This window comes from Lycorma delicatula, chromosome 4 (genome assembly GCF_047948215.1).
Source record: "Lycorma delicatula isolate Av1 chromosome 4, ASM4794821v1, whole genome shotgun sequence".
NCBI classification, from domain to species: Eukaryota; Metazoa; Arthropoda; class Insecta; order Hemiptera; family Fulgoridae; genus Lycorma; species Lycorma delicatula.
In genome coordinates this window covers 178,030,201-178,054,922 of record NC_134458.1, presented here as the reverse complement: position 1 = coordinate 178,054,922, position 24,722 = coordinate 178,030,201, and the positions used below count along the sequence as shown (strand labels likewise).

At 30.0% G+C, this 24,722-nt stretch overlaps 1 protein-coding gene across 1 annotated transcript in view; it reads right to left on the bottom strand.

The window, feature by feature from the left end:
- Picot (putative inorganic phosphate cotransporter protein picot) overlaps positions 1–24,722 on the bottom strand; it is a 385,272-nt gene that overhangs the window by 221,103 nt on the left and 139,447 nt on the right. The window lies entirely within an intron of this gene.

The window sequence follows — 24,722 nt, the reverse complement described above, 5'->3', positions numbered from 1 at the left end:
ATTATAGACTCTGCTCTGACTCTGTTGGTTCCATTTTATTTTTAAAATAATTATTGTCTTCTTTTTTAAAATTTGTAAATGTTTTATGAATAAATTTAAACACGGTTAATACTTTCAAAATAATTTTATGGAGCAGAATTTTCTTCTATCTTGTAAGGAAATAATATTTAATTCTATTTAAAATAATAATGCTGAAAATTAGACATAAATGAAGAAATAAAGAAAGGTTTTAGGAGAGAATGTAATGTAAAGAACGACTTTAATGGGTGGACTTACGCTTAATATAATTAAATAGATAGATCAAATGCCTGTAGCTATGTAGGATTAGTTAATTATGAAACAGAAGGAACTGAAGAATAAATGTATGTTGGAATAAAAGAAACGATTGCGTTAATTGATGGTGAAGAATGCAGCAAATATTAGATTAGTAAAAAAAAGTGAAAGTAATGTGTAATGTAGATTGAATTTAACTAACCGAATATTTAACTAAACATTTAAAAAATAATCACACAAAAGTGTGCCACATTCATTTACTTACAAGGTTAGTTTTTTTTTTTTGTTATTACATAACTATTTAAAATATTTTTTAACCGATTATTACTTACTATTGTGCTCATTCAATACGTCACACCCTTCCTGTTCACATTTTACTTGAGAACTACCGATTTACATAGATTAATAAAGAAGGACAAAAACGTGGTAAATGATATTCTCAATGAATAGTACGACTTTTGAAGGAAAGACAAGGAAGGATACAAGAAAGTCCTTCATACTTAATAATTTAACAAGTCTGTATGATAGTATATGTCATAATATATATATATATATATATAGTAGGCGTTGTAAATTGTGAAAAGAAGTAGGCGTGTTAAATTTTATGAATATAAGGTATTACTCATGCTTATTTTTTCATTTAGTGTGAAATATATATTGTAAAATAAATGAATCAAAATTTGTAACAAAATTTTTAAATTGATACAGTCTAAAAAGGTGAAATTAGCCTTGAGATGTATAAAACATGTGAGAAAGAAAACGCTTAAAAAGAGATATGTATATGATCAACGTATTGAAACTACTGTTCGAAGAGTAATGGAATTGTCGATTGATTGAATTTTTCGAAGGAATGTACTGATTTAGTTTCCTGGCAAAGTAAAAGAATATATTACACTACATAATATTATACTGTACTAGAATATATTAAAAGGGAAAGTATAGTGATCATTGTAAGTTAAAAACCGTCCACGATAATTGCCCGCTATTCTAATACTGTAATCTACAGTAACATTTTATATCAAATAAAACACACCGGTTAACTTGTTCAATCATGTCTTAATGTTTCTTGTTGATGTTTATATATTTAAGTATATTATATTTAATATGAATTAAGTTGTGTTATGTTTATGATGTGTGAGATGATCATGGTCAATCTGTAGTTATAAACATGAGTGAACAATACAGTAAAGAAGATGAGAGAGTAGTTAAATTTATAAGAAATATAGAGGAAATAATATATGATACTGAACATACTGCCTGCAAAAAAAATCCTTTTTCTTGATGTTATAGAAGAATATTGTAAGTAATAACAAAATAACATAAACATAACACATAACATTAGCAGTTTTGATTAGCAATCTCAAAGTTGTACATAAAAATATAAATAATATAATTATTTACAATGATGTATGTTAATAACACATAAATTACAATCGTGTATTGGTGTTAATTAACAATATGAATACTATATTAACATATAATTGTACAAAATAAATATAACCATAATGTTACAAAATAAAGTAGTAATGCACATATTGCTATTATATTATAATACAAATAAGTGTTGAATTAATGGTTAATTCAAACAGTAATTACATGAAACACACACTATATAACAATAAATGAATAAACAATGCTCAAATAAATTGAAGTTGGTTTATAAAACAAGTGATCATATAAATTAATCAATCCATAATCTGATCATTTTGATCAGTTGATACCTAAAATCAAATAGATATAGGATGTCTTTGTGTGGTGTGTTTGTGAATCAGAATGAAGGTGCATCCAATGGCCAGAGCAATCATGATATTATTGGATTCCTTGCACCTAGCATAATGTAGATTTATGGCTTCTTCTAGAATGTTGTTCATGGGGCTCCATTGGAGTGAATGTTTATTCTCAATAGCCAGAGTAATCGTGATGCCATTGAAGATGGCATCATGGCAATCATGATTATTACTCATATTATCATGATATTTATAAGAGTATGAGTAAATATCATGGGAAACTTAGTCCGCATGAATCAATGAATAAACCATCTAGGTGCTTCTATGCATCTAATAAATAATCTTACAGTGTAATATGTATATGTTGTATGTATGTGTATATACATGTTGGATGTATATATATATATATATATATTGTTTGCATATGTGCCTGTATGTGCTTCATATGTATGTACATCTAAATGCAGTATAATAATTAGTCTATAGAAGAGTTAGAAGTACGGGAGCAATATGGCAATGTTACAAATACATTAATATAAATAGGCATCTAAGGTTATAAATAACATACAATAATCAAAACATGTTACCTACATTAGAAGATTACAAACAACTGAAGTTATAATAACAATTCATTACAATGAGTATCAAATCAAATGAAATAATATAAATTTTATTATGACGTTAAAAGTGACAACTTCCAAAAGTGACTTCCAAAGCACGGGAGTAGAATCATCTATGATCAAAGCTAGATCCTACTTAAAGATTATGGGAAGGAAAATGGCATTTGTTGTGTTGTTGTAGGTAATGCAGATAATCTCTAGACCATCTGTTCCAAATAGAATGAATAAATTTTTGAATATGTTGCCAGCGGCTTAGACACCCAATAAGAAAATGTCCTGGAGAGAGGTTCTGGATCCCTTATGGTCTGTAGAAATACAAGAAATGGGACGAGAATTAAGACAAGGTTCAATCTGAGTTAAAATTGTATATAACTCAAAATTCAGAATTTTTTGTCCAATTACATAACGTAAATGAGATTTAATGCTTTTTATTGCGCTATCCTAGAAACCGCCAAAATGGGGAGAAGTGGGTGGTATAAATGACCAACATAAGCCTGTTTAGTAGAAAATGAATGTATGTGTGTTCTAAATTTATCTGATTTAAAGAGTTGATATAGATTGTATAGGATATTTCTAGCAAAGCTAGAAAGTTAGAGGCATTGTCAGAAAAGATTTGAATAGGCGTACCCTGACGAGATATAAATCTCTAAGGCTGCAATAAATGATTGTGAATTGAGATCAGTTACCAATTCTAAATGTATGACCTTAGTAGCAAGGCAAATGAAAAGTGCAATATAAGCCTTATTCAAGAACCTAGATTTCTGCCCGCCATGACATATAATCGGAATCTACTGCACAAGCAGGGAAAGGTTGAGAGGGCATTGCTCTAATGGATGGTAATGACCAAGTTGTTGAACTTGGGTCGATACAGTAAAATTAAAGTAAAACATTTATGAATGACTGATGAAATAATTCTTTTAGCATTTAATATCCAGTACCTCTGACATAAAAAGTGGTGTGTTAGCTGAATGCCAGAATTTAAAAATCTTAAATGCTCATCATTAATGATTAATCTGGTAAAATTAGCATCTGGATGTATAATAGGATGTTATAATATAATACATGATAATATAATAGAGAATGTTTCAGGCTGCCTCCTACACAAAGTAAATCTAATTCATCCAAGAATGGTTCAAGAGAGACAAGTTTACTTTGTCTAACAATAGCTTGATTGTTTAAGACTACTTATCTCATTACGAAAGTATATAGAATGGAATTGTAGTAAGAAAAAGGTAAGAGTACGATTTAGTTCTTGTGTAGATAATGGATCAAAAATTCATTCTAATTGGTTTGACTTAATGTTACGAATACATCTGAAACAAAAACTAAATGTACGGAGGAAGGTGTATAGAGACGAGAACCTTTGGGTATAATCAAAGAGAATTGTATACACATATGACATTGAAATAGCTTTAAGTTTTTCCAGTAAACAATCTGTGTACAAATTGCAGTTATTAAAAATAAAATTATGGTTATTTGACCAAGATTATGAAGATTGCGAAAGCCAACCGGACCATGCCACAAAAGTGACATGTCAATTAATTTACTTCGGGAACAACCTCTAGATAATATGTCAGCAGGATTGTCCGAAGACTTGACATAATGCGAGTTAGCAACTGCTGTATTTTATTTAATTTCAGATATTCTGTTGCTTACAAATATCTTCCAGATGGATGGCTGCCTATGAGTCGAATACAGTGTGAAATTGTCGAATAAGTATAGATGTATCTCATCAACATTTACCCGTAACTTATTAGTACCTTTACCAACAAACGAGAAAGTAAAAAACAAGCACATTATTCCAGTATCTGTAAAGTTATCTGTTTAAGAGGGGTCAATTTTGAATTTGAGCATAGTAAATTTGATGAAACTGTATTGTTGGCAAATACTATTCATATATAAATACAACAACCATAGCCCTTTATAGAGACATCAGAAAAACCATGTATTTGTATTGACTTAACCCTTAAATTTATTGTTGGGATTTATAGAACGATTTATCTTGATTGATTGAATTGAAGATAACCGGTTATATAAAGAGACCCATTGAGATAGTATTGGTTTGGGTAATCTTTCATCCCAGTTGATTTTAATTTGTCATAATAACTGCATAAAATGTCTAAGAATATAATACGACCAAAAATCCTAGTGGATCAAATAACACCAACTATGATAGATAAAATATTTTGTTTAGTACAAATGTTAACATCATTGAAATAATTTGGTAAAATAACATGTCGAGGTGTTATTCCATAGAATTCGTAATGTACATATATAATGCTCTTGAAGAAACAGAATGGAAGAGTTATAATCAAGGGAAGTATTGATGGAACTTTAGAAAACCATGTGTGAAATGTAAAACCATACTGTAGTAATAGTTTAGAAATACTGGTTTTTAGTTGAACGACTCCATTTAAGCTGTCGGTTCCTGTAATAAGGTCAGTGACGTAGATATCATTTTGAATAGCCTTGCAGGTTTGTGGATAATTAATTTCATTTTCATTGGCTGTTTGTTAGAAGTGTTGTAATCTAATTTTGAAGTTGAACAAATGTTGAACAAAAAGTTGAACAATGAATCCATATATGTTAATTGGCATTTGCAGTACCTCTAAAGCATTTACATAAGACACTTCATAAATAAATTTGGACATTTCAAAAAATCTTTAAAGAATTTAATTTTAAACTTCGTTCAGCATTATGAAAGGTGATTATATACTTATCAAATCTCTTTTTTAATAGCTATAGTGCAGCGATATAGTTTTCATTTGTAACAGGCAAATTCTTAATGGCCAACGCATCATCCTTCAAAGAAGAATGTAGGTAATGCAATTTTTGTCAAATCATTTCTACTATGCACCAGATCACCCACGATGCTATACTAATGCTGACAATCTAATACATTACCCTTAAATATTGGTATATTGATTGGCTGCAATTGCAATTGGTTAATTGCTGTGTTTACACTGACTTCTTGAATTTCTGTACTTTGATTATTATTTTTTATCAGATATTGCAATCTACAATCAATGGAACAGAAATCATCTTCAACTTGAATATAGTCTGCTGAAAGAATCAAATTCTGTTGAGATTATATAACTTCATATTTACTCTGTAAATCAAGAAGATTTCTCAACTTGATTTGTAGGGTGTAACTATCACCCGTTGAGACATCAAATTTATCAGTGAATGTACAGATTCATGTAGCTTTAACAGTCCTTCTCTGTTTTAACAGTTGTTCCTTATCCATAATAATGAAATTCTTAATACTCTAAATTAAGTAAAGAGTAAATAAAGTAATATTACGGGAATACTGTATAGATAAGGTGTCGTAACCTCTATTTCATCGTAAGATGACAACTTGATCAATTCTTTATTTTATGTATTAATCTGAATCCAATATTGAAGATTAAGCATTAAATTTGAGTAATATCACATAAATCTTCAGATCCACAGAGGAGGACCAAAATGTAAGTTGAATAGCATCTGCGATAATTTTCCGCTATTCTAATGCATTGATCTAATGATCCACAGCATCATTTTATATCAAATAAAATACAATGGTTACACCTGTTCAATAATGTCTTAATGTTTCTTGTTAACGTTTACATATTTAAGTATATTACATTTAATATCAATTACATTGTTGTATGTTTATGATGTATGAGGTGAAATGATCATGAATCTCTGTAGTTATAAACAAGATGAATAAAACAGTGAAAAATAATAAAATATAATAAATATCAGCTGTAATTAAGCCAACTGAATATACAACCTTCTTTAAAGCAGAAGACGAGACAGTAGTTAAATTTACTTTTAAGAAATATAGAGGAAATAATATATGATACTGAACAATCATGTCAAAAATGAATTATCAGATTTTATGCAAATCTTTAGGTTTTAGGGTCCAACTAGTTGATCTAGACCAAAAAGTCATATTTATGTATGTGTGTCGCACTGCTTTTGGCCTTATATCTCAGGAATGATCAAACCAATTTCTTCAAGTTTTGCTCAAATATTTATATATATGGGGCACTGATCATACTATTCTTTTTTCAAAATTCGTTAACGGGGTGGGAGAATATTGCGAAAAAGCTAATCTCGATTTTCTTGAGGCATTCTATGGAAAACTTTATTAAATTTGTTACCTACAATGTATAAAGAAATACAATATATAGATAACAACAATATATAAATAGATAAATAATCCCTACAATAAATATATAAATAATCCTACAATATATAAATAATCCAAAAAAAGTATTTTTCAAAAAATCAATCCTCACCTTTTAAAATTAAAATATATGTTTTTTGTTCTTCTCTATCACCCTTCGGTTTAAATATTTTTCAAAAATTTTTGGAAGTTTGTTATCCAAAAAGTAACAAAAGAAATTGATGGCTTCCAAAAGTATCCATCAAGAAATTACTACAATTTTTTAAAATTGTAGACCCCGGACCTATAATGTTGAAAAGGGCTTTTGATAACTTTCTTTTTCATATTTTATCCTTTATTGAAGGTGGTGTTAGATTTAGAGAAAACTTTATTTAAGCAAATTTGTTAATGCTGAGAATTAATAAATTTTGAAACCAATACAGATGTATGGCGTCCAACTATGGAGCACGGCAAGCAATTCAAATGTTGAAATCATACAGCGGTTTCAGAACAAACCAATGAGGTGTATAGTTAAGGTGTGCTAAAAACAGTGAAATCCACGAATATTTGGGTTTGCGGTACGTCAAGAAAGAAATACAAAGTTTCAGTTTGAAATATGAACTTCGACCAAATGACCACGCTAACCACTTGGCCGTAAACCTCCTAGTCAACGGTGAGGATGTTAAAAGACGTAAGCGAATATACTCGTACATTCTGGACCTTAGTATAGTGTAATTACACCCGCTGAGCGTTGTGCATTCATCAGTCCTTCATTCCTTTCCTCTCTGTGTCTGTTTTCATTTTGACACTTAATATTTATTTTTGGATAATTTGTTCTATGTGTGATATAATTACATTTACTTAAGGATCCTTTAAAAATGCAACCGATTGCAAATAAAATTTGAAACAAGAGAATTCTGTTTCTTAAAGTTTACTCCCCACCTCTAAAACATATATATTCTGAGTTTTTTTTGCTTTAAATCTTATAATTTTTATTATTAATAGCCGGGAAAGTCATGCAGTATTTTACCAGCTCTTTTACTCCCTGTAATGCGAAGCTGGATTCATCATAGCTTTCTCAAAATGTTAATTAATTTTAAGATAAATTTCTCAAAGAAATATCGGTATAAACTATCCATTTGTTTTCGGTCTTTATTTCTATATAAATATTTTATTAATTATACAAACGTTTATTTTTATAATAAATTTATTTATAAATAACGATCGAAATTTTATTAGGTCTAAAAAAATTAATTTTATAGAGTGGTCGAAACGAGACGAAAAGCTTGAAGGAAGTAATTGATAATAATAATAAAATATAATTTAATAAATTTCTTAAAAATAATATTTTTTTAATTCACTAACGTTTTTCTAATCAAAATTAAAAAAAAACAAAAACAGTAAATAAAAAAAGTCTATTTCAGCACTTTCTTTACTATAAATTAAATTATATTTCCTGAAATCTCATTTATGTATGATATTGATTCTAGATAATAAAAATGATTGTCCATAGAATTAAAAAACAAAATAAACTTTATCCACACACTAAACGGTAATACAGTACGTTCGGTAAGTCGCTGTGCAGTATGCTTTAGACTTATGTGGTGCATTCTATTTTTTCGGCGTTAGGTTTGGTTGCCCTGTGGGTTCGTTGGGCTAGCTCAGTAATGAACCAAGACGCCAGTTGAGTTGTGATTGAACATGCTTCGTTTAGTTTATCGGAATCAATAGCAGCAAGAAACGTAATGGTTCTTCCGGTAGAGGAACGCATTTTTCTCGTTGAAAACGTAATTCGTGAAGATGACAAGTATACTGATTTAGTGAAGCACAAGTTTTCTGAAAAGTTTCCATATACTCCTGTTCCTCACCGCAATGTAATTCGAACTCTTATCGAAAAATTTCGATGAAGACGAAATATTGAAATATTAGGCTCCGTTGAAAAAGTTGATCAAAGTAGTCCACCTAAACTAAATCATCAGTAGCTACTTGATATTTTGGATGCTATGGTCAAAAGTCCATCAAAATCAATGAGTAAGTTAGCACAGCAGCAAGAAATCGGACTTCCTATCGCACATAAAACTGTAAGAACAGAACTACAACTTTTCTCCGACACAGTAATGTATATTTAAGAACTGCAACTTACAGATCGTGCCAAATGACAAAACTACTGTCAACGATTTAAATTCTTTACTGACCAAAATTCCGTAGGTATCCTCAACATTACGTTTTTTTTTTACAGATGAAGCTTGGTTTCATCTGGGAGAGTACATTAATTCATAAAATACACGACTGCGGTCGACAACTAACCCCCATGAATTACACGAACAATTTTTACACGAAGCGAAAATTGGAGTCTGGATCGGTATGGGAACCCGCATTGTGAGTCCAATCTTTTTTGAAAGTACAGTTAATAGTGATCGTTACTGTGCTGTTTTAACAAGCTTCATTAATCAGTTGACAGAAGTAGGAATCAATCACGGTTGGTTCCAACTAGATGACGCCACAGCGCGTACAGCTAACATGTCAGTGAGTTTTTACGAAATGTGTTTGGTGACCGAATCATTTCGAGAGGTTTGTGGCCTGGACAATCATCCGATCTGACTCCCCCAGACTGTTGCGAAACAAGCAGTGTATCGCAACAGATCACGTACGATTTACGAACTAAAAACCGCAATAACAACATACATACAAGACATTCCAGTACATCAGCTGGTTTGAAAAGTTTCAAGTGTTTGAAAAGAAATTGAAACGTGTGCAGTGTTGTATTGATGGAGAAGGTTATTTTCAACACCTTTTATGAACAATTCCAGTTATTGTAATATCCGTTTCCGTAAAATAATGAAATAAAAATACACACTAATTAACTAAGAAAGTGCCGTCATTACACTTCCATAATTCCAGTACACAGGAACTTTCCGAACGCGCTGTATTAAAAATAAATTTCATCACTAAATCTTTTTCAATATCCAAATATTATTAAGTAAAAATAATGTGGTCTTTCTATTAAATGTAAAAACTAAAATTTCCCAGCTGGAGAGCTTCACACACACATCCGTCCATCCACCCACACACATTCATTGACGAATTTGTAATAATACTAATTTTTATTGCTATAAAACAAAAATTTACAATCGGTTGCTTCCGCCGAACCCATGAGTAAATAATGTTAAAGTATCGCATGAAAGAGGGACATCTAATGATAACCCCCCGTGAAAAAAAGAAGTAAAAGATTATAATAACAGAAACGTCCATTTTAATAAACATACTTATAGTAACAACTACGATCCAATAAACACTCATTATGTCAAAAGCACTATCATCAATGGGTTCTATAATTTGTCTAATATATGGACCATATGCGACCAGCACATTAAATTCGCATCCGATGTTTTTTGTCAAATAGAAGGTAAACAGAGGTAGGTAAATGAACGAACGAAAACAACGCCAAACAATAATAAACAAACAGTAACAGCGTTAAACTACAAAAACAAAAGAAAACAAAAAAAAATTAAAAAAGTAACAAGATAGAACGGGAAAAAACACGAAAATAAAGTATCTTCAATGACCATCACTAAGGTCCAGCACATGAATCCTTTTCAATTTTCTAATGTCATCACCGCTGTCTAACAGGTTCAAAGCAAGCGGATTTACTTGTCTGTTTAGCCTAACCGTGTATTGATGTATTTCAGAATTCCTGACGTACCAAGGCGGTTGGGTCACTTTTCTCAGTATTTCGTTCTCTGAGCTCTGGATCTGTTTTGTTTTACTGTCACTATAATACTAATTAAAAATAAAAAAACACACCTAATTTTCTATATCCTGTTCAACATAAACGTAAATTTGTGCTTAAATAATTTTCAGTAACGTCTTCTGAAATGTGAATTATTTTATAGTTACTTTTTATATTTACCGTCTCGGCTTTGCATCCAGAAGTACCGGATTCGGATACCGGTCAAGCCGTGGCATTTTTCATACGTTAAAAAATTCCATTGGGCTAAATGACCAAAGCAGTTGATGCCCGTAATCTTATACAAAAATAAAATAATTTCACATGATTAGATTTTATATAACTAAAATGGGCTTTAATCATAAATACTTTTCTTACTTTATAACAACCTCTGTATTCTGTAATGCTGCTCTGAACAAGGTATTATCGTGCTTTTCTTTGATTAATCCAGGAAAATGCTGGGGCAGTTTCTTTTTTATCCGTGTGGAGATCATATCTACTAATTCTTAACGTGATATATGTATTGTTATATACGATCAGATTACAAGATTTATTAATTATGGAGCAAGTGAAAGTTTTAACCCGAAATATATACTGAAGTTTTTAAAATCGATATTTTTAAAGTAAACCACATTAAAATCTCAAGGGATAAAAATTATTCTGGATGGAGAGTTTACTTTTTATATAGTCAATAATTTTCCATTGTTACATAATGTGATACTGTATATAATAGAAATACAAAGAAAATTATTTAAAAAAAAAAAACATGATTTTTTACATTATAGAGATTCAAAGTTTTTATAAATAAGAAAAAAAAGATTAATTCGTTTTTTGGAATTTTTTTTTTTTTTTACTTTTAAAGAAAATTGCAACAGTAAACAAGGATTATATTGTTAATCATATACATACTCTTTTTTTTATAAAAACTGATAAATTTAACAAAAAAAGCGTAACTAATGCATTATTATTATTACAATACAGAATTTATTACGTGCATTCTCTATTATCAAATAATCATACGGTAAAATATATATAAAATTTTACTTTTTAAACAGCCTAATTTATAAATAGTTCTACAAAAAAATAACAAAATTTTATTGCTTATTGTATTTTAAATATAAGTTCAATGACCTCAAACTTAACCCTTTCATTTCATTAACAACAATGATAAACATATTATTATAAGCTGAAATAAAATAATTCGCGTGCTATCTAGTACCTGTCAATTGTTTACTACATAAGACCTGCTATACTTTCACCATTCGGCTACTTATTACCTGACATATATATATAAAATACTTTCATATAGTCAATTTGTTTCACTAACGGTAACACAATAATAATAATAATAATAATGATAATAATAAAAATAATAATATAAACATTAATATATTCATTACGTAACATTTGTTTATATTACTAAAGATCTTTTGTAGTAGAATAAACTATTTCCTGAAATTATATTGCTCAATGCATCCGATTACAACTGTCTACTTTAGCAGACTTCAATTATACAATTTTAAATCTAGCTGGAATATTTGGTATTTATCATTAAAAAAAATTAATGACATCAAAATTAAAAGAAATTTTCTTTCTTTTTTCAAAAGAAATTTTAACTTTTTCGGGTATGATAAAAACCTCATACTGAGTAATCATCATATTTACACATAGTGCAAAGTTTTCCTCAGATAGAATAAATTAATTTGTTGTTTTAAACTTTAACTTTGATAATTCATTACGGTTGCAATGGTATCAATCAGTGTTGCTGTCTTTGACAGTAATGATGTTTATTATGCACCCAAACCATATGATGAACAGTAACAAGATATCGCTATTTGTGATTATATTATTTGAGTTTCAGTAGGCTTGGTGTGATGATGTATAACAATATGGTTTAATGAAGAAAATATCAACAAACCATCTGATTCTTTTTTACTGTCACTTTTACTTTAGTAAATCGGATATGAGTTGCTAGTTACTATTAAGAACGAATATGTTATTTTGAGAAGTGAGTATTGCCTAGTGCCATCTGGCCTAAAATAATGATGGCTATGAAACCGTTCATAAATCAAAGTTAAATTATTACTGTACGTAAAAAATCACCCTTCTTGAATTCTGTTAAGGTTTTGAAGTACCCTAAAAATATTAAAAATACTAAAAGTGTAAGTCGAAAAATTTAAAAATATAAGATATAAATTTCGGGTTACTTTTAGTAGTTGAGGGGGGGGGGGTTAGGTGAATGGTGTACAGTTTAATCTGACACTTTTACGTGTTCTCTCAAATGGGTAAGATTGTCTTTAGGAACGATATACCTGTTCTCTGGTAGTTTAATTTTTTTGCGAAAAGATAATTTTTCATCCAATACATTTAAGTTGATTAAAGCAAAATTGTTGATTTGTATAATGAACTGTTCCCACTTTGATCTTCCAATGAATTGAAGGCGAAATGGATTTGCTTCCTAGTAGAACTTGTCTAATACACTAGGAGAAATCATTAGTTTTAAACTATGCTTTCTTGGTGGGTAAATCTCCTTCTTAATATACCTAGTGTTAGAAAAAGAATATCAGGGTTTTACTTGTTATTCTATCTTTTGGATGTGGTGTACAAGTTGATTTAAGGCTAGAATCAAAGACCAACATTAGTTGCGCGCATATTTATAGATTGATTCAGTATCTTTCCACTTGATAACACCACTAGAAAAGATTGCGACATATGAACTTTTTGTTCAGATATGTAAATATCTGAACAAAAAGCCTTCTATGTTTTGCAGTTGCTAAATTTAAATTTGTAGTTAAATTCAACGTGGGTCCCGTAGAACGTTTCAATTGTAATCCTCCGAGTGACAATACAATTCGTCGAGTTCATAATCAGTTTGAAACGACTGGGTGTCTGTGTTAAGGGAAGAATACGGGACGACCGAGAGTCGTCCCGTGTTCTTCCCTTGAGAGTGTCTGAAGAATATTTTGAAAGAATCTTGTGTATGCGTCTCCGCTACCTACTGATCTACTCGATTTGATGCACAGGATTGAAGCGAATGACTCCAGAAATGCCAATTTAAAATATGGGACGAACTCTCCTATCGGTTGGATGTGTGCCGCGTGACAAAAAGTGCACATATTGAACACGTGTGGGGGAAAAATTGTAAGAGTTACTCTTTCATTTTATTACACGACTGTCCAAAAAGGAGTGTAATGTTTTTAGGATGTATGTATGTTTAAAAATATATAAATTATAATTCCGCTTACCAACCAATGTAATTAATATTATGTTCTACCGCTTTCGGAAGTTCTTTTCCATCTTCAGGAACATCTGATAAACTTGTATATAAGTATTCACTTCACGTATTAATTTGATGTAGATTAAAATTAAAATAAAATAAAATTTCCATAAATATAATAATCGATCGTCAAGTTATAAAATAAGTCATACATTTGTACGTTTGTTCGATAAAAGCGTTTCAATTGTTATGTCTGTGGTATAAAAGCAGTTTGGCCAACATACAAATCATAATTATTATTTAAAATTTGTTTGAATAAAATATCGTTTTCAAAATTTGTTTGTTCATTTATCAGTTTGTTGCTATTTGAGTAGATGTGGAATTTTTATAAGATATTGTGTTATAAAAGTCATTTGAGTATTCAAGGATATTAATAAAATTATTTGGATCATAATCATGACCGTGTTCCACGATATGTTTGGCAAACTTACATCGTTCTTTGTTTCCTTTATTTATACAGTTGGTGTGTTCTTTAATTCTAATCGATCTTTTTCGATTAGTCTTACCGATGTATTCTAAATTGCATTTAGCGAATTTCAAACTACATACTCCCAGCGCATTTCAAACTATATACTAGTATGTATGTTTGTTGCACCGTAGCAGCTCAACGGCTAAACCGATTTAGATATATAATCCTGCGTTGGAATCCTTATGTTACCGGGAGTGTCATAGGCTATATAAAAATGTATATGTATATGTTTAAATAAATTTAAAAAAATTGAAAACAATATTATACTATATACAAAATTGTCACCCGTACGCTCTTTAATTGTCCTATACTAGTAATTATTCTATATTAAAAAGGATTTTTTTTTTTTTGGCAGTCGTTTTTTTTAATTCTCTATATCTATCTTTTGTTCATTATTGTAAATCAAAGTTAATAGGTATTAGATTGCTTTACAAGCCCGTTATACCTTTTGTACACTCTAAGAGACTCACTCTGTACTACTTTTTCCCCAGTTTTAAGATTTAAATTCATCGAAATTAATTTTTTAGGAGTATGGTTTAAATATTAAATAAAACAAATGAGTTTAATTAAAAACTGCTTTTATTAAAAAAAAAGTTAAAATTGAAAAAAAAATTACGTAAAATTAAAAAAAAATTAAGAAAAAGAATACCTTAGCCTATTTTTATTAAAATAAATAACTGTTTTATACTGATCGGAGTCAGTAGTAAGTTATACAGATCATATCAGGAATTTAGTAGGTAGGCTATTCCACAGGCAAGAAAAAAACGTTAACTCTCAAACCATTTGCCTATCTTTATTCCTGTTTAGCCTCCGGTAACTACCGTTTAGATAATTCTTCAGAGGATGAATGAGGATGATATGTATGAGTGTAAATGAAGTCTAGTCTTGTACATTCTCAGTTCGACCGTACCTGAGATGTGTGGTTAATTGAAACCCAGCCACCAAAGAACACCGGTATCCACGATCTAGTATTCAAATCCATGTAAAAATATCTGGCTTTACTAGGACTTGAACGCTGTAACTCTCGACTTCCAAATCAGCTGATTTGGGAAGACGCGTTAACCACTAGACCAACCCGGTGGGTTTCAAACCATTTGCCTGGATGAATCAAGGGTAACCGTGATTAAATCTTGATCAGAGTAATGGATGAAAGAATACACAATCAATTATAGAATATAAAATAGATGTGATTAACGTGAGACCGTTGTGGAAATCCCAATAGATGATATTGTACGTACTTAAGACGGAGATATACGTAAACATAATAAACATTTAATAGTGCTGTCAAGCTTAGTATTTTATCAAGGCGCTTAAAAATAAAACAGTACGATAACTCTGGGGAAAAAGTTATATTTTCAAGAAAAACTGACTCTTTTCAAGGGTTGTTCTTTAGTACGGGACGAGAATAAATTTTTTCGAAGTATATTTGGCCAGATCAACAAAAAATTGTTAATCATTAGCCTTTTGCTTCTATCTGATTTATTTAATTCCCTGAGGGATTTTAAATGAACTGGGTTGGCACTGAATGGAGAAAATCTTGGAGCAGTTCTTCGGATGAATGTGTAGGTCCTTTATTCAATTAAACATACTTTTCGATGTTTCTATAGGTTTCGATTGGAAGCTCACTGTATCCATGTTAAGGATATAGTAACATGTTTAAGTTACTTTGTCCTTGATATTTGTGTACTAAATTCAGTTTGGGCAGCTTCCCTAAATAATACTCTAATAGTATTCTGTATATAATAATTTAATAATTAAGTTTTTAAGTACGTAGTATCTCACTGATGATGGTGAGATATTTTTTTCCTAAAAAATAACGAAGTAAAATAAAAATGAAATATTTTTCTAAGCCATTTCTTAAAATGCTATTCTTCATTTTTCTTAAAATGAAGTATTTTGACATCTAGATAGATTTATCTCATGCCAGTAGCAATTTTAAAACGTCTCTTTCCGTAATTCTTTAAAAATCTTTATAAAGACATACGTTTCTAATAAACGGAATTTTTTTTATCTACAGCCCAGCCATTAAAAGAAAAATAAATAAGTAAAACTAAAAAGTACAATGTAAAAGTATATAAATTACGTTTTAAAAAATAAAAATAGTTTTTAAAATTTTTTATATCGTCTAAAAATGATTCGTTTTCATTAATTTTGTGGAAAATTGCAATAGCAAAATTGAAACGTATTTCTCCAGCATTAGGTTTCAACTCCTGAATTTGCTGGGGTTTTTATACGTTTAATTTCAATATTTTGTGTAAAACTTTGTGAATTGTTGTTTTCGGAATATCTAACTCTAGGCTTCGACTAGAGGTGGATTTGTTAGGACTTCTGATTGCAGTTGTCTAATTCGTTCAACAGTTTCGTCTTGATACTCGTTACCTGCCAGTTGATGTTCCTTGAGAACAGATACAGTTTCTTCGAACTGTTTGAACCAACGTCGTATATTATGTTTATGCGGTGGCTGTTTTTCATATTTACGTCGAAATACACGTTGAACTAAAATTACGGACTTTAATCCAGACTTCCACACAAAACACACTTTGTTTTATTTTGAACACTGAACAAGAAGTAAATACACCTCAGCAACAATACAAACACTGGTGTTGGAACTGCTCACACAAATTTTTGAGTTGAAGGCTATCAGGGCTTCCACCATAACTTCTCAAAATTTCCCTACTGCTTTGATCTAGTTTTAAAGAAGGTTTTATTTATTATCTTTTTAATTCAAAGTTATTCATTAGGTTTCTTTTTTCTTCAAAACTAAGTGTCATCAATGTGGAAATAACTTCCAACCTTCATCTTAGACGTACATTTTTACATTCTTTTTAAAATTATAATTTTTTCCTAGTAGCTCAAAATATTGTCATTTCGGATGTAAATTAAAAAAAAATTCAAAAAACAAATAGGATTGAATATTTTCAACTTTTTTTAACGATTAATCTTTGAAAAATATTCTTTTACATTGTCGTTCTTGTAGTAAAGAAAATAAGCAAGCAAATAAATAAATAAGAACGTAAATAATTTTCTATTACATATCTATAAAGTCCAATTTTCAATCTTTTTATTATTTCCAGTAAATTTAATTCACGTTCTTGCTAACCCTATAATTCACAATGTAGAAGAATGATTTTTATAACAGTCTGAATCATACGAATAAGTCAAAATAAATTAAGATATCAGTTAATGTTAGCAAAGAATACTTACATTTTAAAGGTTTTATAGTAGGCTAAGTTTAATAAAGTCAGGTATAAAGAAGATACTATTCAATCGCAGCACGTACCTGTCAAAAAAGAGAAAAAATAGTTTAAAACATAATTCTTTATGTTTAAAAATCTTCAAAGCTTAAAAATAATTATTTCAGACAATTATAATGGTTAATTAATTCATTATAAAGATAATAGAGTCCATATAAGATTAATATTTTTTCCTAATACATAGTGCTAACAAGAAAATATATTAACGTCAATTATATATAATTAACACATTTTGTCTCAGATTTCTCAATAGAGTATTTAAAACGAGGTTTTCTTAATTTAAAAATCAAGTTATAAAAATACTGACAGAAAAATTCTTAGGTTGCATTCTATCAAAATTATTTTAACATATAAATTTGTTAAAAACTCCAAGAAAAGAGCCTTGGATGGTGGATTAGAAAAAATGGTTAATAACCGGCAAAACATAAAAATATTGGTTCTTGGAATATTTTTTCCTGTTTAGCCACCGGCAATCACCGTTAGGTATTACTTCAGAGGATGAATGAGGATGATATGTATGAGTATCTTGTATAATCTCAAGTCGACCATTTCTGAGATGTATGGTTAATTGAAATCTATCCTTTTGAAACCTTTTGTTGCTATTTTTAGTTCTTCAGGCTGTGCTTAAGTTGCTCAGCCGCATCCATAATGGGGACAATTAATTCCTCACAAGAATTTATTTTTGTTTTGTATACAATATTTTCCGTCTATCCCCAAACGCAAAAATCTAAAGGTGTTAGATCAGGCGATCTTGGTGGTCAGGAATGTGGATCTCCACTACCGATATATTTCTAAGGGAAATGACGATTTAAGTGAATGGAAACTGAACTAGAGAAATGAGGTGGCGCGCCATCGTGCTGGAAATATACTTTACGTCTCAGCGCTAATGAAACATCTTCAAACAGCGGTGACAATTCTTCTTTGAAGAAAGTGCAAGTAAACTTCAGTATTTAAGCGGCAAAGTAATATGAACGGTCCAAACAGCTGATTTTGAAGAAGACCGCACCATACGTTGACGCTAAATCGGTGTTGAAAACTGCGTTCCAGCGTTTCGCGAGGATATACTTCTGCTTATGTATGCTCATTGCGTAAAGTGTTTACGCCATCTCGAGTGAAATTTGCCTCGTCGTAAACACAAAATACTTGTAGAGTTGTTGATTTGTATTCCATCTGTTGCAGGATTCCAAGCGAAGTGGACCGTCTCCTGGGTGTAAATGTTGAACTGACAGTTTATGATAAGGATAAAACTTATTTCGTTTAAAAGTCCTCCAAACCACCGAATGAAAACTCCGATCCCCTTAGAAAGATGTTGTGCACTGACACCTGGATTGCGATGAACTGAATCGATAATAATTTCATCAATAACAGCGTCATTCGGACAGATCGTTTGTAGTAGCTGGTACGAATACTAGGTAGTGAAACTAATTCCCGAAGATTGCAAAAATTCGGCTAATTGTTTGGGAAATGGAATCTTGCGATTCGGAAAACGTCATTCATATTCTACTGCAGCATTTATAACATTAACATTACACGCAAAAAAAAAATGAATACCATATTACGGTAAATAAATACGGCATTACTTCAATGCCAAATCGACCACGTTCAAGCTAAAATTCTTAGAAAACCTTCGCTAACGAAGGCACAGTTCACAGAACGAACTGTACTTTACAGAATAAATGTACTATGCAGAAAGATTATGATGTTAAATGTAGTTTACAGAATGATTTAAACGCTAATACAGAATTGCGCTCTGTTGATTAGCTGTTATTATTTTATTTCAACTTTGAAATAATAGTTTATTTTATTTGTCATTAAGAAAAAAAAATCATTATCTAAGTAATTATTATTTATTTATTTTTATTTTACAATCGTTGTGTAATTTTCAGTTTTTAAAAAAATCTTTTAACAGTAAATTTTGTTTTTACAAATTTACATCACCAAAAGAAAATCTGGTTTTGTTTACATTAAATTAGTATTTTTCTGACAAATGTAGTAATGTACTGTTTCTAAATAAAATTAAAATTTTTCTAACTTTTTTGTTTTATTCAACTTATCTTACACTATTTTGTTCAAAATTAAATTCTCTGAAGGGTTTTTAAAGGTTTTATGTGTTTATTTCCCGTTTAACAGAGTTATTGTATATCAAACATAAAAAACACTGATTTTTATCGCGAATTATTGATTTTCACACCAGATGTTTCAAACACTACTGCAGATACGGTTGTGGGACATATTTTATTCGATTTTTCAGGTTTACAACCACGTGAAATCACTAATTCTGCTCCTTAATTACCGTCCTACAAATTTCAGTACAGCCTAATTTCACCGGGGTAGCTGAAATCCGAGCAAAATCTTTCACTACCCGTAACTCGGAAATGAAGAATTTTAGGACATAAGTTTATATGTACTTTTTCCATTATTTTCAAGAGTAGAATAGGTTATGAAAGTCTCAAGAGAACTTCGTGATACATTCTGTATGTATATATATATATATATATATATTTATAACAAAGTTAATTATTTTGTGTTGTTTATCCTCTTAACGATAACTACAGGCCTAAGCTTAATTACCCTACTAAGAAATGAATTTTGTTGCGAAAGAAAATCGCAACAAAGCTTGATTGGATTCGAACGCAGAATCTTCCCGGTGGATGGCAGAAACGCTACCACTCCACCACCTTTGAATGTAAAAAATAAGGGAAAAGGTCTAATTATCTTACTTATTAACACCCGATCCAAAGATGTAATTTATGGTCTTCTCCTGTCACTGTACATTCCCAATGTCCACAATTGTTTAAGAAATTGAGATGCCATTTAACCAGTTTAAAAGTAGGAAAAATCAAGGATTTTTCGTTGACCATCTAAAATATATGTCACAAAAAAAATCTTTATTCTTTAGATGCTAAGGAGCCACCTGAAAAAAGGTTTAATTATGTGAAGCATCAGGAGTACAAGAAATATTAATAGAGGGGAGTTTTTTGTTTATCGAGTAAAGATTGTTTTAGCTTGATGATTTCGCCACTAAACTTGAAGGTTGTACATGGGAAATTGGAATTGAATTTTTTAGCGTATGAAAAATGCTAGGCATAACCGGAATTCGAGCCCGTGACATCCGGAAGAAAGGCCAAGATGCTACCACTCTGTCACAGAGATCGGCGATGACACCACAGTCGAAATATCAACTGTGTTTTGGTAAGCTATATTTTGGTATCGATATGCAACAGTATATTCGGCTTAGTAAAAAACGTAATAAAAAGTCCACTACATCCTTCATGTTCCATGTTAAGCTTTACATAGGCTTATAATTATTATTCTTGAGACTTACTATGCCATTCTCATTAGCGACTTACGTTTCATGTCAAGTTATTACAACACCTAACAGAACGTATATTTATTAATCTATCAAATATTAATAATAATACTTTTCATTACTGTAATTTCATTTATAGTAATATAATAAACGATTAATGGATAATTTTAATTAGATGAACTTGCTGTCCTAAATATGATATACTCGTATAACGGTTGTAAACCGTTAAATTTTCTAACTATTTCAAATATTTGAATGTATGTTAAAGGGTAATTAATGGCTATAAATAAATAACATGAGCAAAGATTACTGAAATTCTGATGCAAATGAATCGCATCTAAATAAACCGATTTAAATATTCATAGTTAACTTGAATTAAAAGAAATAATTCTATTATTATAGAAATTTCGGGTTTAGTTAGCAAGGTTTTCAAATGAAAAATTTAAAAGTTATATTTAATTACGTACAGAAATGATTATTACATGTGTGGAAGTACGAGTATAAAACATGTAAATTACACTTTTAAAAATTTATATTCCTTTTAAGTAGTCAAACATTTCAAACTGGCGCCAGTTAAATAAATACAAAAATAACATTATTTTATCTGTATTATATTCTAAAATAAGATGTAAAAATAGCACTGATGTTCATTGTGCGGCCAGTTCTGTGAACAGAATGAAAGTATCATCTGTATTTTGGTGACGTTATCAGAGTGATGTACGAGTATAACAATATAATCGCGACAGTCAAGAATGTAACGGGAAGCCGTTTAATTTTTCACTTTCCGTAATGAACCGAGTTTGGGATATCGCTTCTCTTTGGGAACGGTTATGAAATTTTTAAGAATGTTCAGATCGTTGAAAACCCGTTATGTTTATACCACCTTACATATATATTTTGTTATAGTGTTAGTTGTCCACAACCGCATAATGATTGTATACAATCTGATTTGAAGCGGCAGGCATTTTTGAAAATGTTATAATCATTCCCAAGAAAAAAAATATGTTATACCAGGTATAACAAGTACTTCCTCAAAATAATTGAGGAATGAAATGGCTTTCTATTGTGTTTTTCACCGAGCCGAATATACTATTACAAATCAGAACATCAAGCCCACCGAAACTTTGAAGCCAATATTTTAATACAAGCGACTTGTACGACTCGTACACTCTATTCAACTCAAATAACTGGCTAAATAATGAATATCATTACTCTCAGAGAAAGTTGCTCAACTAGTATTGCTTTTATCTCAGATAATTTGCATAAAACTGGGGTATGGAAAACGGGAGAAAAATAATTACGCAAGCTAAATGACGATAAGCTTTATACTTTCAATATAAACATTATGTATATATATATATATATATATATATATTAATTAAAACAATAATAAAATCAAAACAACCAAATACAGTACATTAAAAAGTAAGAAGACGCTTAGCAACTGTAGCGCTTTCGAAGTCAATACTTCAGCAGTTAAAAACATATCCGCATATAGTGCTGTCATTTGCTGTAAAAATCTCTATCCCATACCACGGTATGACACTGAGTGATACTCCTTACTGAAATATTATGATACTATGATATCGGTTCTATCAATTAATGAACCATCGTATTCTGTTTGTTTATTTATTAGTTTATATTTATTTTTAAATTTACAGATATAATACTTTTCGAGAATATCAATTTATTTATTATTATTATTATTATTTATAATACAAAAATTATTATTTATAGTAAAAAACCGAGTCATAAAGTTCACATAGATTCCGGAGTCCCTCAGGGTCCATCTTAGAACCTTTATTATATTTAATTACTGTAATCGGTATCGACAAATTTTTAAAATTTTGTACGTTATATCAGTTTGCTATGATGTTGCTTTGGTCATAGCAAATGCGTCCTATGAACGCGCTATAGTTCATATGCAAAAAAATCTTATTGCATTATTACGTTGGGTTCATGATCAAGGCTTAATTATTAACGGAAAAAAGACGGCTGCAATGCACATCCGTTGTCCAGAATCAATAGTTAAAGAAAAATTATTTTTAAAAACACATACTTGTGTTTGTTTGCAAAATTTTTCACCTTCATTGAATTGCCCTGTAGTAGCTTATAAATCTGAGCACAAGTATTTAGGTATTATTATTGATGAATTTTTTTACTTGATCTAAGCAAATTAGTTATTTCTGCGCGATTGCGTAGTCTACAATGTAAAATATATCACCAACAGTTTCGTTTTCCTAATTATGTTTTACAAATTGTATATTACGCATTATTTGAGTCAATCTTAAGATGTGGTATTACTGCTTGCGGACATGCTGAAAATTGCCATTTAAATGTAATCCTTTCCATTCAAAAACAAGTAATAAGAATTATTCTAAAAGCCTATAGCAATATACATATTTCAACAAATAACCAAGATTTTCATAGAATCTTCTATCAACCAGATGTCTCTTGTATCAAAATATTATAATGGAAAACTTTTTCTCATCAAACTTTCTAAAAATAAAAAATATGAACTACGAAACTTTTAACACACCATATTTTATACACCGGTCTCATAATAAGTATGGCTATCGTACTTTGTCGTATCTTGTCTCAAAAATGTTCTCAGATTTGTCACTGGGAACACTAAATTTCATTTCTTTGAAGAAGGTGAAGGACGACATTCTTAATTTTTGTCTAACTATTTAATTATTTTAAAGTAACATGAATGAGAGAACTGAAGAGCACAATATTTATGTTTATGAGGATAGGAAGATTTTTTGTTTTGTTTATGTTAATTATTCATAAGTTAAGAGTTTTGTATTGTTTTATTTTTCAATGGGATTACTTCTATTTTTGTTTTAACTCTGTATTTATTATTATGTGGAAACCCCCCTGACAAACTGTTGTTTCAGTTTAGGGATCCTATAAAAATGTAAATTGAAAGAAATAAATTTAAAAAAAATATTATTGTTACCTAATTTTACTATTTCCAAATTATTGTGTACATTAGTAATTGTATATGTTTTTTTATAAGATGATCAGTTACATTTGAAAATTTACTATTACCTGTTTTATAAATAATGAACACCTCTTAATGAAAGATCGTTGGTTTTTACTATAAATATATGGTCACACTCATTGCATTTAATTTAATATGTGCCACAAAGTCCAAATTTATTATTAATTTCATTATTTTAAAAGATATATTTTATAGGTTTACCTGTTTTATACGAAATGTACTTATTTTTATAAACTATATCGGTGACTTATTTACTATGCTTTTTATATTTAAATGTAATATATATTTATAGTTATCATTGTTTTTTTATTGACGCATCAAAAATTATAGTCATTAGCGACTTTAAATGTAATGTAATTGTACCGGTGTACAATTACATTACACTTGTAATGTAATAAAGTGTCGCCTGTGTAGTAAACAAACTCAGGCCGACTATTCCTGAAACGTGCGGTTAATTGAAAAACCCAACGCTAAAGAACACCGGTATCCACGATCTAGTATTCAAATCCGTATAAAATAAATTTATGCCTTTATTAGGACATGAAACTGAAAACTTCGAAATCAATTGATTTACGACGACGAGTTCACCACTAGGCCAATCCAGTGGGTTTATTTGTGGTTTTAAGTGTGGTTTTTGAGATATATACAATTGTTTATATATTTGGTATATAATTTATCAACTGGATCATTGTTATAATCATTTATATTTGTCATTTCCTTTATGTATTCTATTTCTTTATTCATTTTATTTTCATTCTTATTTGTATACATAAATGCTCTACGGATCAAAATTAAACCAGCAATTGCGACTCCTTCCGGAGAAGGGGGCGCATTGCTCCCTCCAAAGAGTTAGTGCCCCGTTGTGGCGTATTCCTGCTAGCCTATGAAGCGTTAGCACCAAAAGGACT